General features: G+C 39.9%; 1 non-coding gene across 1 annotated transcript; it reads right to left on the bottom strand.

The window, feature by feature from the left end:
- Positions 1–16,265: 16,265 nt before the first annotated feature.
- On the bottom strand, positions 16,266–16,338 carry TRNAV-AAC (transfer RNA valine (anticodon AAC)). The gene has a single exon. It is a non-coding gene; the product is annotated as a tRNA-Val (tRNA).
- Between the last annotated feature and the right edge of the window lie 1,492 nt (positions 16,339–17,830).

Below are 17,830 nucleotides of genomic sequence, written 5' to 3'. Positions count from 1 at the left end.
CTTTTAATGGGGAACTGATACCTCTAAACTTTTTTTCATATCCTTTATTTTTCACTAGGCTTTATTAACTTTGTTTAAAAATAAAAAATGCATAGGGATTGCAGTGCTGTATCTGTGCCATGTTGGCTCTCTAGGTTGGGGTTTAGGTTACACTGTCCTATCGATTGAAGTCTCATTATTTTTAGGATCACAAATTCACATACATTGTCTGTTTCTTTTTCGAGTAAGATGACCTTGCTAAAAATTATTCTCTATTTGCAGTGTATGAATATGCACACTCCCTATTGCTCTTACTGTCTGTAAAATAAGTGTTTTTGTCTTTACAACCCACAGGTTGTCTCTGTGCTAGGAAAAGAAAGCCACAAAAAGCTGACTCAACAGCAGTGCATAGGCTCAGCGCTTACAGAGTTGATAAAAACTTTTGGATGTTAGGCTCAATACCTTCTCCACCTCAGTGGTTTCATGCCGGTAATATTTCAAAGCGATTCAGGGACTCTTTTTTTTCCCAATGAACAGTGCTTAAAAGATAGCCTGCTGCAATGTGAATTGTAACTGTTCTTAGGAAATCATCATCTGGGAAGGTCCTGAGATATCCTGGAGCTGTTTTGTATTGTTTCCCAATAAGGAGCAAAAGATACCTGCCATTTCGTTAAATGCCTTATCTTGGCCTACTTTGGAGTCTCTTTTTAGGTGAAAGTCTATGCGAATCAAAATACTATCAGACACGGTCCAGATGAGAGCGATAGCTGTGAAAAAATACTTATAAAATGCTTTCAGTTTATACCTTTCTGTGCTAACTCAGCTTATTATTCATGAAATAGAAAACGTTGGCAAGTAGTTAACATTGTTTTTGTTTTTCTGTAGATGAAGCACAAATATGAGGGAAGTATGAGCCTACACGTGATTTTGATGTAGCACTTTTACCAAATGTAAAGAAATATTACCCTTTGCCTCAGGTAGCATGTTGCTTGCACGTTCAGAAATAATTAAATTCCGCTGTAAATAAAGATTCTTGCCTCAGGGGGGTCTGAGTTTCTTACTAGGTGTCAGTGTAGTCTGAACATCTGCTGTACTGAAACAATATTTTACAATATTTATCCGGCTCCTTACTGAGACATGACAACATGTGCCTTGACTCCTTAGGAGTACAGAGGGTGTATTTGTTCCCTCAGACAGGGCTTGCCTTAGCCAACTGCTTGTGCTCGATGAATGATAAGATCCCTTAATGAACATCAGTCGTTCCAGGAAGCTGCTGTTCTTTGGTAATTGCAGGACGTGGAGAAACCTGTCATATTAGCACAGAGGGGGGCTGTTTCATGATACTACTCAGCCCAAATGGATCTTTCCTCAGCTCACCAGAGGCTACTCCAAGAAACCAGGGCAACTGAGTACTGAATTAAAGCATAAGTTTAAAGGCAAAACAAGATTTGTTAAGTATTTTCTGAACTGAACTCCACTGCTCATGGCTATTTGCTGCCTTAAGCGTTGCCTTGAACGATCTGATTTTTTTTATTAAACTGAGCCTATCTGAGATAATCTGCGAGTAATGAATTGCATAAAGTGTTAGGTGAGCAAACAGGAAGTTGTAAAACCATGCAAGCTTCTCATTCCTCTGCAGAAGGGATAACTGAGACAGGAGTTGCTGTTCCCCAGCAGGAAAGCAGTGAGGGGGGAGGTGTCCTGCTGTGACTCTGCTGGGCTAACAGCTGCCTCCATTGCCACTGTTTCTCCTTTAGGTCTGTTCTCATCATCTTCATGCTCCACACTCCCTGCTTGTTGCTCTCCTGCTGCCCCTGTACCTCTAGGGCTGGTATGAGAAAGTCTTTCTGTTCTTTTACCACTGTCCAGTCCCTTCACAGCCTCAGGTGACTATCAGCCATTCCAGCCTGCCCTGTCTTCTCCAAACTGATTGCAGGGCTCTGTTGTCTCCCTTCAATGCTAGAATGGCCTGTTGTGACAGCACAAGGGTTAATGGTTCCAGGAAAAAAAAGAGGTAAGATTTTGATTGGATGTAAGTTTTTTACAATAAGGGTGATAAGGCACAGGTTGCCCATAAAGGTGGTAGTTGCCTCAGCCCTGGAGACACTCAAGGTCAGGCTGGATGGGGCTCTCAGCACCCTGGCTGAGCTGCAGTTGTCCCTGCTCACAGCAGGGGAGTTGGACTAAAGTTGGTCTTTAAAAGTTCCTTCCAACTCAAATAATTCTATGATTCTTTCCTTTTGGATAGTTGCTTTGCAAGTCCATTCTGGACAGGGGCAGGAGTTAATTTTGCAAACAACAGCAGAACTAAGAAGATTTCTCAGAGCCTCATGGTATTTTCCTCAGGAACCTATCTACCTGCTATGGGAGAGGGAGTGATTTTATTCCTTCAAGGTCATTACTGTCCTGGTTCGTTAAGGTGTTCCAAGTGATTATGAAGTATAATTTTCTTTTAGAGAATAAAATGATGAAAATAGGTTGATTTAAATAGAGCTGATAATGAAGTCTTCTTTTCCACATAATTTTCTTCAGCTGGAAGTCATAACTCACCAGTGTGCTGCTGTCATTAATGTCTTTTCATTTTCAGCTGTGTGAAATCCTTAATTTGTGAACATAGCATTTTACACAATTTTAAAGTGCAAAATGCTTTCTTCCTTGGTTAATTAACACTGGCTAGATACCCACAAGAGCATAACCCTGTAATGCATCCAAATAACAAGATTTAATTGATTCTTCTATGGCCTATTAAAAATGCATTGAGAGTTTAAAAGATTTAAATGGGAAAAATAGAAAAAAAATCCCAGACTGGCCTCTATCTGACACAGAGATCATGTCTGAAAATTCTAACAAATGGAAAACCACTCTATATGCAATTTTCCAGCCAATCTCTAACTGCACAGAAGCAATGCTATGGGAGTTAAAACAAGAAATTGTTACTTAATGCTAAATATAGCCTTTTATTTTGTAGGTTTTTAGTCTGAATGCAAGATGAGGTGAATAAGTTGAATTCAGCCTCATACATTATTCACAGGGACTGAGCTAACATGATCATTCTTTTTTAGTTAAAGCCACTGCAAATAGCGCAGCTATTCATTTTAGCACTGTTAATACAATGAAGACGTGTTAATATGGAATCGGAGCTGGATTCTGTCAGAGTCTTAAATCTCTGATGCTAATTCTGTCACATCTTTGTATGTTGAAATTATTTTTTTCTGCATCCACCCTTATCTTTTCTAAATCTGTAGCTTTCAACTTAACTTTTTAAATTATTTTAAATACATGCAAATACAGCACAAATTGTTTATCTACATTTATGTAATAAACTCATTAGACCTCGTTAGCTGTTCTTTATTGCTCGCATCAGTCTTGTATTGAGAGGAAATAATTAATGGTGAAATCCTTGTTAATGGGTGGCCTGCTGACAGGTCTCCCGAGTTCATGGTGACCTCTGCTTGCTTGCAGGCCAAAAACCTCCCATTTTTATTGTCTGTAGCCTTCCTCACCAATTTGGGTACTATGGATCTGATTAATTGTTTGGAATGCGGTAGCCCCAGAGGGTCTAATCAAACCATAATGTTCTACCAGGACAAATATATCCCTTTTTATGTGCACATAACAGTGGCTATATGCATAGTAGCAGTGCTTAGTAGTATATTATCAGACAAAAAATGTTCTGCTAGCATTTTAAGGTTCTTGCAAGCTGTATTCCTGGCTACCCTGAATACTGAACCAGCTGTTAACCGTGACCTCAAAAAATCTTTTGTCCTGTCACTTCTGTCCCAACTCTGGAGATGTTCAGTTTGGCCTCTTCCTTTTCTTTCCTTTCCCTATTGTATATAGTACACTCCTCTGATTACCCTTGAAAAATGCTTAATTATTGTTTTTTAAAACCCTTTAATCCATTCTCATTGCAGAGGTTCTTCTGAATTGGGTGCAAGTATGTAAGAAACTTCCAGATGGGAACACACAGATGTCGAGACATGAATGTAGGCAACCCAAACCTTCATAGATTTGGCAGCAGTTTGTTATGTGATTGATTACGTTCAGGAGTTAGATTGTGAAATCTTGTGAGCCATGCTGTGAATGAAGCTCAATCATCTTATGAAGGGGAATGCTACACTGACCCTTCTCCTCTGAAAGAGTGGTCAGGCACAGGAATAGGCAGCCCAGGGAGGTGGAGTCACCATCTGTGGAGGATGTAGCTGTGGTGCTAAGGGGCATGGTTTGGTGGTAGTTGGACAATTGGACTAGATGATCTTACAGATCTTTTCCAACCTTAATGATTCTGTGGCTCTAATAGAAAGATCAGGATTTGCTTCCTAATGATGAACAATAAGGACAGGTCCTTTTCTTCTTCCCAGCTATTGCTCTTCTCCAACCTATGTCTCGCTACCTATTCTGCATCTTTCATTTCTTTTTTTCATTTTTTGAGTTCATTTGCAGTTCTGCTCCCTGCCTAACTGTCAGAGTGTATTTTGCATCCATTAGCTACTGTGCATTACCTAGAAGACAAGGACTGGTGTTGTGGTTTTATGACAGCTGGTCACACTGAGAGACTTACTCCCCCATTCATCTCTCTTTCCTCTCTGTTGTCCTAATACGTGATTTGTCTCCTACTGGAGGCACAAGCTATCTGAAATACTGAGATGTCACAGTCAGTGTCTGCTGTCTCTCCTTCTCTCCAGATATTCAGTTATATGACACCTTATTCATCTGATGTCATTTCATATGTGAAGTGCTTTAACTAGAACAGTAGGTTCAAAAGTGAGAGTCATATATGAGGTCTGAACGCATTTGTGTGTGTGGCTCAATTGTGCAGTTGCATTTGTTGGGCTAATATGGAAAGATGAGACTGTGAGCAGAAGGAATGAGATACAGAAATAAAATAACAAGAGTAAGTGAAATAGTGTGTGAATTTCTTTATGACACTGTCATCTTAAACACAATAGCAGAGCCGTAAGCAGCAGGACAGCAGATGTAAATCATGTGCTTACAGGTGAATGGTAATGGATAGAGCTCCAAGTCAACAGACAACTTCAAGTCATTCTTGAAATTCCAGGCCTAGGATAACCAGTTCCCTAGCTAGCTTACAGCAGTGTCCAGGCTGCGTAACGCCAAGTTAAAGGCCTGTTTATTTAGCTATGAGAGAGCTGTGGGCTGAGAAAACTGTGGAGGCCTCAACTGGCTGAATTCAGCTGTCCTGGGATTTCCAGCACCCAACAAATCTATTAGGCCACCTTTTCTATTGTCTTATGCTATGGAAATGGAGCAGAAGCAGACTCAAAAATGTGTGTTAGAAACTGAAAGGGGCAGAAAAATAGCTGAGGGCAGTGAGAGATCATCTTCATTATGACTGTTACATTTTGTCACCTGTGCTTAGCTGTGAATGAGACTGATTCTACTTGCTCAGCCAACATAAATAATTCATGTTGGCAAAACTGATGAGAGAACAAGATGAAATGATGCAGTATTTGGTACTACTACTTCCTCTGCTCATTCATTTGAATTCTGTTACTGTAGAGATGGAGTCATGTTGTTTTGAACTTGTGTTATTAAATGCAGTGAGATGTTTAAGCAGCTCTTGGTAATACACTCACAACTTTTTATATCAGACAGTATTTTATTTTTTTTAATACAGCTATCTTTGTAAGACTTATTGTTCTAAGAGTTCTAATGTAACATGGGAAATCTGAAACGCCTTCATTTTAGCAGCAGTCCTAATTCAGATTAGACTGAAAAAAATGAGGTTTAGGGTTAGGGTAGGAAAAACTGCATTTCAGGCACTAAGCCAGAAAATCAGCTATTGCAAATGGTACTGACAGTAGCCGATGTAGCAGGGGAGGATGATGGAGAGTGTGAGGAACTCTTTGCATTCATCATCAGAATGTTTCTCAACCTTGAATTATTATTTTGTCTTAGGATATTAGTTTTTTTATTTTTCATAAATAAAATAGAAAAATCCAATAGTGACTAAATTTATTGTGAGCATTACATGAATAACAGAGAAATGATAAAACAACTTGTATTTCACAATACTATGTTTGGCTGATAAGTATTTTCAGTGCCAGATGCTGTATTCGTAATTCCCTAGATCTTTGTACTTAACGTACTGAAACTTGGGAAGCAAAGCGTTACATTTAGAATCTGGATTCTGTTGTGTCTGCCCAAAAAATGCAATTTGCAGCTCAACAGGGATCCCACTGAAACTGATATCTATGTGAAAAATTTGTAGATCAAAGGTTGTGCTCAGTTCATCATCTAACAAGCTTAACAGGCCCGATCAGGTCCCTTCAGCAATGTTACGTGGTGGCAGTACGTTAAAGGGCACTGTTTTCTCCAGGGAAAGCTATGACTGATTCAGAGGTGGTGTTAACACAGAGGCATTAAACTGCTTTCTACAAAGAAAGAAATCGGTTTTGCTCCTGCCTGAGACACAAGAGGACTGGCCGAAAATAATAATAACAGTCAAAATGCAAGCAAGTTGTATAAGCTGTATGGAACACTACGTTCCAAATGATCATCTGTGACTTTTACTGGAGTGCTTAAATATAGCTAGCCCTGGCCTTCAAGCATACAGTGAAGTAGATGGAAAATGGGCTGCTAGCCTGCTGACCCTACAGACTCAGCACCCTGCTTTGGGTGTCCCTGCCAAAGCAGGAGTTAGATCAGACAGACCCAGACGTCTCTGCTAACCTCAGCTTGTGATCTTCCCTCAGGTTGATGAGTATGCTGTGCTGCCCTGTCCTCCATTTTCAGATATCAACATAGTGTACTTATTTTCTTTACATACCAATCTTCTACGTAGAGGAAGATAAAACTCTGCATGGAGCTCATCTAGACTACAAGTTCTACAAGTTGAATGCTTTCTTTTTATCACTGGGGTAGTTCTATGAGGGTGCTCTAAGAAATTCATGCGAGCTTACTGGGTGGACAGAAGAGAGAAACACACAGAAGAAGCTGTGATGTTGTGAAGAGTTAAAGGAAGAAACTATATGTTTTTTTTTTTTAAATCCCTGTGGTTGACAGTTTGTGTCGTAAACTGGATATCTGTTCTTGGAAGTGCTGCATCTTTGCGTTTACAGAGTGGCAGTTAATCATTAAATACCTTTGAAAGGATAAAGTAAAACTATAATAAAATAGGAACAGGATTTCAAACGAAAAGGAAAGTTTTCCTTTCTTTCTTTTTTTTTTTTTCCCTCCTCCTGTTTACCCTTTCGCCAACATTTGAAGCAAAAATACCCCAAACCTCACTATCCACATATCAACTAACATTGTAACAGATGAGGCAACAGAGGAGAATATACGCTGTAAAAACACTACCAAAAATATTCTCCCAAAATATGCAGCTCAGATATCCATTATAGAATATGCCTTAGAAAATTCTGTAGCAGAAAATTCAGAGCTGACAGGTTTCGGATTTCAGAACAAAAAAATGTTCTGCTGTTTCTGACGTTAGGAAGAAAATAATTTATACAAAAAAAAATCATCAAAGCTGTGTTTTATGTTTAAGATCAGTTTTTAAATCCTTCTTGAAAGATTGATGAGAAGTGCAAGTGTGGAGTTGGAACAGTTTCTCGTGCCTATCAAAATGATTGCAGGCTGAATGATGGGATGACTGTACCAAGAAAGACTTGGGCGGTGAAATTTTGGCAGAGTATTAAATGTGTGTATTTGGCAGCATCTCCAGCCAAAATGTACAACATAGGTGACACAGTAAACACAGTCCAGGATAACTTCTGGAATGTGGGAATGTTTCATTTCATGATGGTTCATTCACGCTAAATATATTCCTTTGCTTTTTATTTGTTCCCCCACTCTTGGCAAGAGAAATGTGGTGAAGGAGCAGAGAAGTGCTGTGAAGAAGTTCTGCTCAGTTGTTATCCAAGTCCCTTGGCACAAAGTATACAAAAAAAAAAAATCCAGAGAAGCCAAACCCAGAGCTATCTGTCAGCAGGCTCTAAGATTCAGTGGTCTGAAGCTGCTTGCAGATTCCCCCTTTCCCCCACTCCCTCGTTACCCTCTGCAATAATTGTTTTGCTGATCAGAAAGGAGTTGTTGGGACCACAGCTAAAACAAAAATTCACTATGTTTCTTCTGAGAAGTGTAAGTAGAAGGAAATAATGTTTTGCTTCTCTTCTGATTTGTTTTTGTCATAAGAAGATACTACAGTGGTTTGCTTTGTGTTGGCTTTGATCCAGTAAATATATATCTATGTTGGATGTTTCTTCGTATAGACATGCATGAGTGCGTGTATGTTTGTGTGCAGTGCACTCATATGATTCAAAGGATTTGAGATTTTCTGGGATTTGCATTGTTCTAAATGTGCTGCACAGTTTTGTGGATTAAGCTCTTATGGTCAAGGTGCTCAGCAAATAATAAAGAAAGGGCCACCTAACAAAGAAGCCATCTGTTCTTCTGCCACAAAATTAAATAAATAATCCAAGAAAGAATCTATTTTGAGTCACTTGCATGGTTTGTACATCCTGCCTTCTCACTGTGCGTATACAGTACATTTAAGCTCACATCAGAGGCCGTCCTGGTTGGCAGTGGCTAAAGACTCTGTGAATATGCTGGAGATATGGGCTCCAAGAGAAAAAAAACAAAAACAACAAGTTGCTGAAAACAAAATGTTAACACTTTTGTAAATCTGCCAGGTTTTCCAATGTAACTGCCAACAGTTTGATGCCCAGAGGAACTCAGCAGAATTGCTAACATGCATGCTGCATAAATGGCTATTCATTAGAAGGATGCTGTACCTTATATGTGACTGCTTTCTTTGGCTGGCTCATATATCAAGTATGGTACTTGTTTTGTACTGTGAAAAACTTTCTCCATTGCCATAGTAACCTTTTGCATGTTGGCGGAAGCTGATGTCATTCATGGCATTATTCATTCTTAGTGAATTGGTCCTCAAAGTGCTAACAAGTTCCAGGGAGCTAAAGGAAGACCAAGTTTACATTCTGGTTAAACATGTTTTAACCCCTTCGTTTCACCAGGTCCTTGGAGATACATAGGTAAGTACATCTGAGATATATACCTACATGTATTTGATTTCTTCGGTATTGCTAAGGAGAAAGGTAGAATATCACATTTGCCTAGAATAATTCTGACAAAGAATAAGGTGGAAGAGGCTACTCCAACGGTCTTTTTTTTTCTTTCTTTCTTTCTGATAGCTCAGCATTCCAGGTAAACCTGTCTTATTTAAGGAAAAATAATTTAGCCTTTTTTTTGTATTTATTTGTTCACTTTAATTTAACCCGTTCTTCATCATTGCTGATAATTAGTATTGTATGATATATAACACTTGTCCTTTAGGTATATTTATGGAGATTAGTTGGAATAAGTTATTCATCGTACGTATTCTACAGATATTCTGTTATTAAAATGGTAACACAAAGTTGAGCATTTTCTTCTTGCACAATTAAAACTAACAGAGCGTTTCCTTTTGATTTGGTGTCGAAGCAGCTTCAAACTGTAAAAGGGAAAGCTTACCTGGAGAAGCTTTTATACCATCTGTAATTTCTGTGTCTATGAGCTTCATTTCTCGTGTACAGCAGTGGAAGGGGTGTGTGTGTGTGTGTATGTGTGTATGTATGTGATAGCAAATGTCTCTTCACCAGTTCCAGATCAAGGAAGGCAAGAAAACAGCACTTTATTCCAAAACTTTTCCCATCCTCTTTTCATACATCTGTACACATCTGTGTCCAGGCCTGAAGGGGCAGATAAGAAAAAGAAAACTACTCTTCCCACAAAAGGTATGACTAAAATAAGGGGAGAAAGGAGTAACATGAAAATGAATGTGCTGAAGATCGGTTCTCCTGGATTTGTTGGAAGTCCCATCCAGTGTAGCCTTACTGGAGGCTGCATAAATTTTACCATATTTTTCTGAATAGGTCTGTGTAATACTTCTTGTCTCTTCACCTCTGAGACTAAATCTGCTGGTATTAACCATTAGTCAGACTTAAAAGGAGCAGACATTATGTGTTTTAGTCCATACCCTAAGCTATCCAGCAAGCATAAAATGGTGTCAGTAATGGGCACAGCCAGGTGTGTTCTAATTAGTCCTAGGAATAAATTCAGAAACAGCTTATTTCTATTGAAATCTGAGAGTCGTCTTTTCTCTCTGTACTGGATGATTACTCCTCAACTAAATCCCCGTAGATCACAACAATAAAGGATGTATGCTGTGACCCTTATTCCACAATAAACTTCTGCTATATTTTTTTAACAGTGTCTTTCAAAATACCTACCAAAATACACAGATCTATTTTATTTTCTAATTTACACACTTGTCTGTATGTGGACACTTGAGCTTTCCATTTTGCACACATTTTATTCAGTGGATGCACAAGTCTTCCTATTTTATTATAGCTAATTTTAATCCTATTGCCATTTGTGCAAGCTGCCATTAGGACAAGTAGAATATGATGCCAGAGTGCAAAGAGTAACAGGCACTACTTCTGATTCAGGGACAAGTTTTTCCAGAGTTACCTATCTTCCTTGTTTCATAGCCCAATCTTTCTTTATAAACACTTTTAGGCCTGGAAACATTGGGCATTAGGTCTAACGAATATTCTGTGGTCAAAGAAATTCAACCTGCAAGAGGTCTTCTTGAAATAGATGTGGGATTTCTGGAAGGCATAGATTGCCATATAAAATATATGTTTCTCACCTGCTGGCACACTGTTATTTCACCTGTTCTGTCTTCTGCTTTTGTTTCATGTGTTTCGGCTCTAAGACTCCATTCTACATATCAAGGAGAGAATTTGCCAGCTTAGATTCTTCAGACAGGGCCAAGTATGCTAAGAATGTCTAATTCAAAAATCTGTGCTGAAATTATTTCCAAAGAAAGTCCTCTACAGCATGTTAATACACAGCTTTTTCAGATGCTAACTTGGAAGGAGCTCCAACCACTGTATATATTCTGTATATAATATATCCTCCTTGTAGGGGACAGTGAAGACTTTCAGTGTATCACCATACTGTCTGAGATGGCTGTGAACAACTGAGCATAGTTTAGAATCTGAAATGAGTTAGTCTGTTGAGCTACAATGACAAGAAGTCATTTTTTTTCATTAATAGTTAATTTGCTGATTCCAATAACTTCTTCTGAGTTTGTAAATTCAGGTCATTTCATTTGAACCGTACATTTCAAGTGAATATTAATTTGCTAATTTAAACTTCAACACTGCCACACTGGTGTCTGGTATGTATCTTTATCTGTCTATCACTTTAAAAACAAGTCCTGAATTTTGTAAATGTGTAAAAACATAAATTAATCAATTCATGAACTTCCCAGCCTTGTTGCTGCTGTTTTAATTCCGCTACCAAACAACGTGAATAAGTATTATTTTGATATTTGCCAAATTGGAGATCTAGAAAAACTAATGGAAAGGTCATATTTTATTAAGGCACAGTTGTCTGAGCAATTCACCCGTACTCTGAGTTTAAACTTTTCTGTACTGAAAGGTTAATTCAAATAAGAATATGTTCTATTTGTATTTTCAAGATAAAAAATGAAGTAAAAGGCATTCCCTTACATAAGATGACAGGTAAAATACCAATTTTGTTAATGGTAGCTGGAAATTTCCAGAACAAAAACTTGCAGTTCATCTGTGGTTTTTTTTTTTTCCTAATGAATGTAAAAGGGGTTAGCAAATCAGTTATTTTCAGAAGTTTTCACTTAAACTTAGAAAAAAATATCAGAAATTAAGAGAAATTTGTATTTAGTAATTATATAAATTGCTAAAAATGGGCTAGATCTCTACAAAAAAAAGTTGTATTTTCTTAAATAAAATAGGCCCATATTCACTTGAGTAAATAATAAGTGACACCTATAAGAGTCAGCCAATTCAGGTAGGTACACCTAAAGACCCTGTGAGGTTATGGCATCAGCAGATTGGTCTAAGAAACAAACATTCCCAGTCCTTTAGCCCAACCCAGAGGACACTGGCTCCAAAAGATCAAATTTTTGTTTGTTGGATGTAGTAACTCCCAGCCTTTTGATCAGCTCCACGAAACTCTTGGCTATTTCACCCTGCTACCAAACTGTGAGGGTCTAGCAGCTATTATGCTACTGACTAAACTACAGACAATGTTCAGGCAATCTACTTATGGACTGTGATCAACAAGCAGTTGGAGACAACCAGGCTGATTTTTCTGTGGAGTTGGAGAATGGTGCCCAGGAGTGACTCCCCAGGATGTGAGTTGTTTGCAGGAGAACACTATGGCAGGGTTGATTCTGTAGCCCTGTATAATGAGGTCCTTATTTGTTTAACCATGATAATTGGGGTTAGCCTTAAGTTACATGGAAGTATATGTTTAATCATCATCACCTTCTCTGGAGAGGTTTTTTCCTCCACCCCCTTCCCTTCTTTCTCCAGCTCTCCTCTGTTCCTCTCACTCCTTTCTGATTGTGTGTAAGGAGTCAAGTTCCTCTGAACTACCTCACATCCTCACCTCATCCATTTCTTGTTGAGACAGTCATTCTTTCTCTCACATCTTTAGTTTTGTTGCATGTGCCTTGATTCAGTTTTCTCTCACTGATTCACTCAGCTAGCTTCCTTTGGCACAGAACAGTCATTGTAAATGGCTTTGGGCAATCTGTGCTGGAGCACTTAGGGCACAGCAGTGATGTGGTTTGCCTGAACTATGCAGGGCATGGTAAGGGTTATGAATTTTTGGCATTTCACCCATGTTTTTCCAAGAACGTAGCCCAGAACAAGCCTCCAACTAAGCAATGTAAACATTTGAGGAATGTGACCCGCAGAGTGTTGCCACATGCCATGAAGCAGGAGTGCACAGATACAGCCAATGATTTAAGATAGATTCTCTAGCTGAGTACACTGCTTCGTTGGTTTGATAATGGTGTATGATATTTTCATTACAAAATAATACACTTATCAGGAATATAATGAAAGCTTCTGTGGCAAGTGATGAAAGTTAAGTTTCTATAAGTAAGGATCATGACATTTTTTGTCTGAAAGCATTTATAGACAGTATTAAACTGATTAAAGGATGTAAGAAAAGAATATCATTTTTAAAGATTCAGCATTTCTGAGAGGCCCATGAAATCACAATTTCAACCCACAGCCTTCTTAAGACACTAAAAACACTCTCTTTTCTCAGCAGAATGTAAGTAAAACCTTTGCAGAATGGGAGGATTGAAATAAAAGATCAGATGGATGACCCATGGAGAACAAAACGTATATAGGGCATTTGGTTGGCATGTCAGGAACACATAGTCATTTTAAGGCTCTGCCTTATTCAGGCTGGGGATTAATCCTCATTGGAATAATGCAGAATAGATCCTCTCATTTTAACCAGAGACAATGCCCATTTAGAAACTCTGGAAGGATAAGGACATTATTATTTACTGTAGTTCACTGAATACATAGTTAAGTGTAAGTTCTGATAATCTGATTGCATTTCTGCACACCCTTCCTTTGAGAAAGCTTTCCCTGTCAAAAGTAGATTTTGAACTGGTATTATTAAGGAACTGGTTAGGTTTCCAGTGAATAAAAAGTCCCTCCCCAAATACAAGTTTATAAAAGTGATTCATTAAGAACGTAAAATATATGAAACCTCACTCCATCCAGATATAGCAGAATAAAATTTGGATAAGCAAAATACAACTAGCTACAGATAATCCCTGCCTTAGTACAGAGTCATTGAGCTATTGTCTTTTAAACCTAAAATAATGAATGTTGCTTGCCTGTCTCTAGTATGTAAAGCACTCACACAGAGATGTAAACTATAAGAATATATGGCACAGTTGCCTGAAATGAGTATTTCAGGCAAAAGTTTATAGAATGCCTAAATGTAAGTTTTCTGAATGTTTACTTCTACTGACATAACATATTTCCCTCTGTAGAAGCCAAAGGCAACTAATTAATTATTTAAAATGGAGCCATCGTGAAGCAGCTGAAGCTCTTGGAATCCAGTCCTCGATTAACACATCAACAATCAGGAGTTTTATTGTTGTGATGGGCCCTTATGGAGTCATAAATTCACATCAGTAGTGGTGTTATTCAGAGGTTAGTAGCTGCTCCAGTCTTTCCAATCTCGTACGTCTCCAAAGTGATTGTTGTGAAGAAATGAGGCGTTTTAGAATACTATGGACCTTGATGAACGCCAACCCTTGGATAGAAATCTATGGCTTTGTCAATTTGCCCAAGCTTAGTATTTGATTCACTGTACAGAATGGATCCAGGCAAACAGAAAATCTATAGCAGTGAAAAAGGAAACCTTTGAATATAGCACCAGATACATTTTGATACTTCCTTTTCTAATTTCCCTTATTTGTACCAGTATTAGAAAGACCTATCCAATCCAGTAATTTGTTTATTATCAAAACAGACAATGACGTATGAGTATCTGAGTTAGGATATAGAATTTTTATCTAGAAAACAAGCTCTTATCGATGAACTTAGGTAACAGACCTGGAGAAGGAAAGCAATCTGAGCTTGTCATTGTCTTATCTGAAAAATAAATAAGCATTGATGAATATAATTAGAAGTGACAGGCACAGAAATACTGTGAAATTCATATACACTTGAATGGATACATTTTTTTTTCTCCTTGACTACATTTCATAATGTTTCATTAACCTTGGTGGATAACTTCAGCAAGGACATTTATTCACCACAAACAAGGAATTAGGGCTGTTGTGTACTGGTTACATACAAAGATGTTTTCTGTTCTGAAAGGAAAGCTCTCTTTCTGTTCCCTTTCCTTTTTCTCTGTTCTCTTTTCTCCTGATATTTTTGTGATGCTGTGCAACTTCTTAAAATTCTTTAATATGGGTGTTCTGTAGCAAGCAGTAGAGCACAATCCTTTGATGTGTATATTCCAGGTCACTTTCTTCTCAAATTTTTGCATCACCTAACATCTCTGTGGCCATGGTAGATTACTTCCGTATCTACCAGGTAATTTTCTTTGACTTAACCTGCCCCTATGTGTTTATACAGGTGAACAGAAATGCCTTAGAAGTTAGAAAACTAAGTATTTTTGGCATCTTCCTTTCCTTGACTCTAGTCTTCTCTTCTCCAGTTTTGCTTTCTGACATTGCTGCAGTTCTGTCTAGAAACCTCTTGCTGTCCTCACTTCACCCCACGCAATTCACATGAACCTAGTGTCTCCCACCTTTCAGGCAGTGATTCATACCTCCTACCTAAGCTTTAAGCTGTCAAACTACACCAGTTTTTCTTTGACAAGTGACTGTTCTGTTAAAAAGCAGCCAACACAGTGTGTGCCATAGCAGTCGGGGACAAGAAGAGGCAATGCTGTGCCCTCTCTGTCTCTCCAGCTCTTGTAGCTGAAGTTGTATTTCCATAGAAAAAAGAATGTGAAGTCTGAAAGAAATATGCAGGTTGAATATATCCCGAGGATAGTGTGGTGTTGACATCATCTTTATGTGACTTGGTTTGGAGAAAATAATAATAAAGGAGGCTGAAAAACTGAGAGGTGATGATCTACTTGAACATAAGAGAGCAGACTCAGAAAAACCACAGAAGCTCAGCTCCTCTTCCCATCACACTAAAATGTCTCAGCTGCATGGAAGAATATTCCATTGCTTGCTTGGCAGGGCTGTCCCCACCAGCTCAGGCTGCCCAGGGCCCCATCCAACCTGGCCTTGCGTGCCTCCCGGGATGGGGTACCACAGCTGCTCTGGGCAGCTGTGCCAGTGCCTCACTGCCCTCTGAGGAATGGATTCATTATGAACATCTAATCTAAATTTCCCTTTTAGTTCAAAGCCATTCTCCCTTGTCTGATCACTTTTCAGATCAACATGTAAGAAGTTTGTTCCCCCTCCTGCTTATAATCTCCCTTAAAGTAGTGGAAGGCCAAAATGATGTCTCCCCGAAGCCTTTTCTTCCCCTAAGCCCAGCTACCGTATCTGCCTTCATAGGAGAGGTGCTCCAGCCCTCTGATCGTCTTCACGGCTCTCCTCTGCACCTGCTCCTACAGCTCCACACTTTCCTTTTGCAGGGGAAGGTTCAAAAGAAGCCTGAATGCAGTACTGCAGATAGGTCTCACAAGAAAAGAGCAGTGGTGTAGGATCACCTTCCTGTCCCTGCTGGCTACCCCTCTGTTGATGCAGCCCAAAACACAGTAAACCTTCTCAGCTGTTAAGTGCGCACTGTTGGGCTCCTAACGAGCTTTTCATTCCCTCAATTTCTTTTCCGCCCCGCCCTGATGCTGTCAGAGTTCCTCTCCCCGCTTGTGCACATAGCTAGGACTGTCTAAGATCAAACACCAACACCTTGCACTAGAGGCCAAAATAATGTTTCCGCCTGGTTTCGAACCAGGGACCTTTCGCGTGTTAGGCGAATGTGATAACCACTACACTACGGAAACACGCTCAGTCGCATTTGCAGCTCCTCGGCTCCACGGCCACGTTCCCCTGAGGGCTTCGATCCACTCCGCGAAAATGCCTGAGTGCCGCGACTCTCTGGGTGGGCTGCACGCAGAGCAGAACTCACCTCACACCTGAAAAGAAGCACTGGTTGATCTTGGCTCACTCTTACAAAGCTTTCACTCCAAGTTAAGACTTCTGTTCTAACGTCATATAAACACTTCTGCAGTTCGCAGCTCCTCAGGCAGGCGTGCCTGCTGGTGTCCCACCTACGAGCAGAGCCCCTCCTCCTCCAACAGTCCGTTTCTGCAAGTTACATAGCGCACGCAGCAGGAGCACGATTTAAGACGCTCTCTCCTGAGCTATTCCCCCACAGGGGAACTTAGCAGGACGGCTTTTTCTTATCAGCACTAGTTTCTATTTTCCCAAGAACCACAAGTCCCTGTCTGCTTTCTTACTTGCAGGAAAGCCTTTTAGCCTGCAGGGATTTTCCCCTACACTTGGTCTCACCTGAGTCTCCTCACTGACTTTCAGCACAATTAGCTTGGTAAATAAACTTTTAAATGTTTGCAGGAACCTTGAGAATGATTACTTTGAAGTGATAATCTAATGGGCCAGTCAGGGAACTGTCAAAGTAAAATGAACTTCTGAGAGATGCGGAGGTGGTATGCCTGATCTCGGACACCATATACAGCTATTGCTTCCTTTCCATTTTAGATGCCCAGCTCCTGACCTCAGAGTGAAAGCCTCCATTACTGGGGCAGTCAAAGGAAAAGAGGCACCACAAAAGGCTGCCTGGAGATCCTTTCAACCAAGGCATCGGTCTTTCTGGATTTGAGTGGAAATCAATGGGAAATGACAGATCTCATGCCTGAAAGTTGCTTATCAAGCACAACAAGGAAGTTACCAGTCTTTTGCATAAGTAGCTGATTATTTAGAGCGTTTGCCCAGCAAGCCATAGCACCACTGCAGGCCTTCCTGAGCTCCTCCCTCACAGGGTTTCAGTCTGCTCTCCAGGAAAGTGCCATTGACAGGACAAGAAGGAATGTCCTCAAGTTGTGCCAGAGGTGGTTCAGGCTGGATATTAGGAAAAATATCTTCTCAGAAAGAGTGATGAGGCAGTGGCACAGGGTGCCCAGTGAGGTGGTGGAGTCAGCATCCCTGGAGGTGTTCAAGAACTGTGTGGATGTGGCACTGAGGGATGTGGTCAGTGAGCATGGTGGGAGTGGGCCTAGATTATCTTAGAGGTCTTTTCCAGCCTTAGTGATTCTATGATTGTATTCTACTCTATGCTTTGGTGTGGCACCAAGTCCTGCGGAGGCCTGCTAGGACAAAGGAAGCCAGAAGTACTGTCAAGGAGCCAGAGGACACCACCCAGTTGGATGTTGGTCTCAGCTCTGCTGCCTGTAGCGAACATCACCAGCACAGAGACCTGTCCTCGGAGCATACTTCCTAACCAAACCCCCCAGCACACAGCTACAGAATGGGCTCTCC

The sequence above is a fragment of the Cyrtonyx montezumae genome, unplaced genomic scaffold (assembly GCF_038088225.1).
Source record: "Cyrtonyx montezumae isolate F1298 unplaced genomic scaffold, pur_monq_1.0 scaffold_3, whole genome shotgun sequence".
Lineage (NCBI taxonomy): Eukaryota > Metazoa > Chordata > Aves > Galliformes > Odontophoridae > Cyrtonyx > Cyrtonyx montezumae.
Note: the sequence above shows the minus strand (reverse complement) of the source record. Positions and strands in the feature narration are given on the sequence as shown.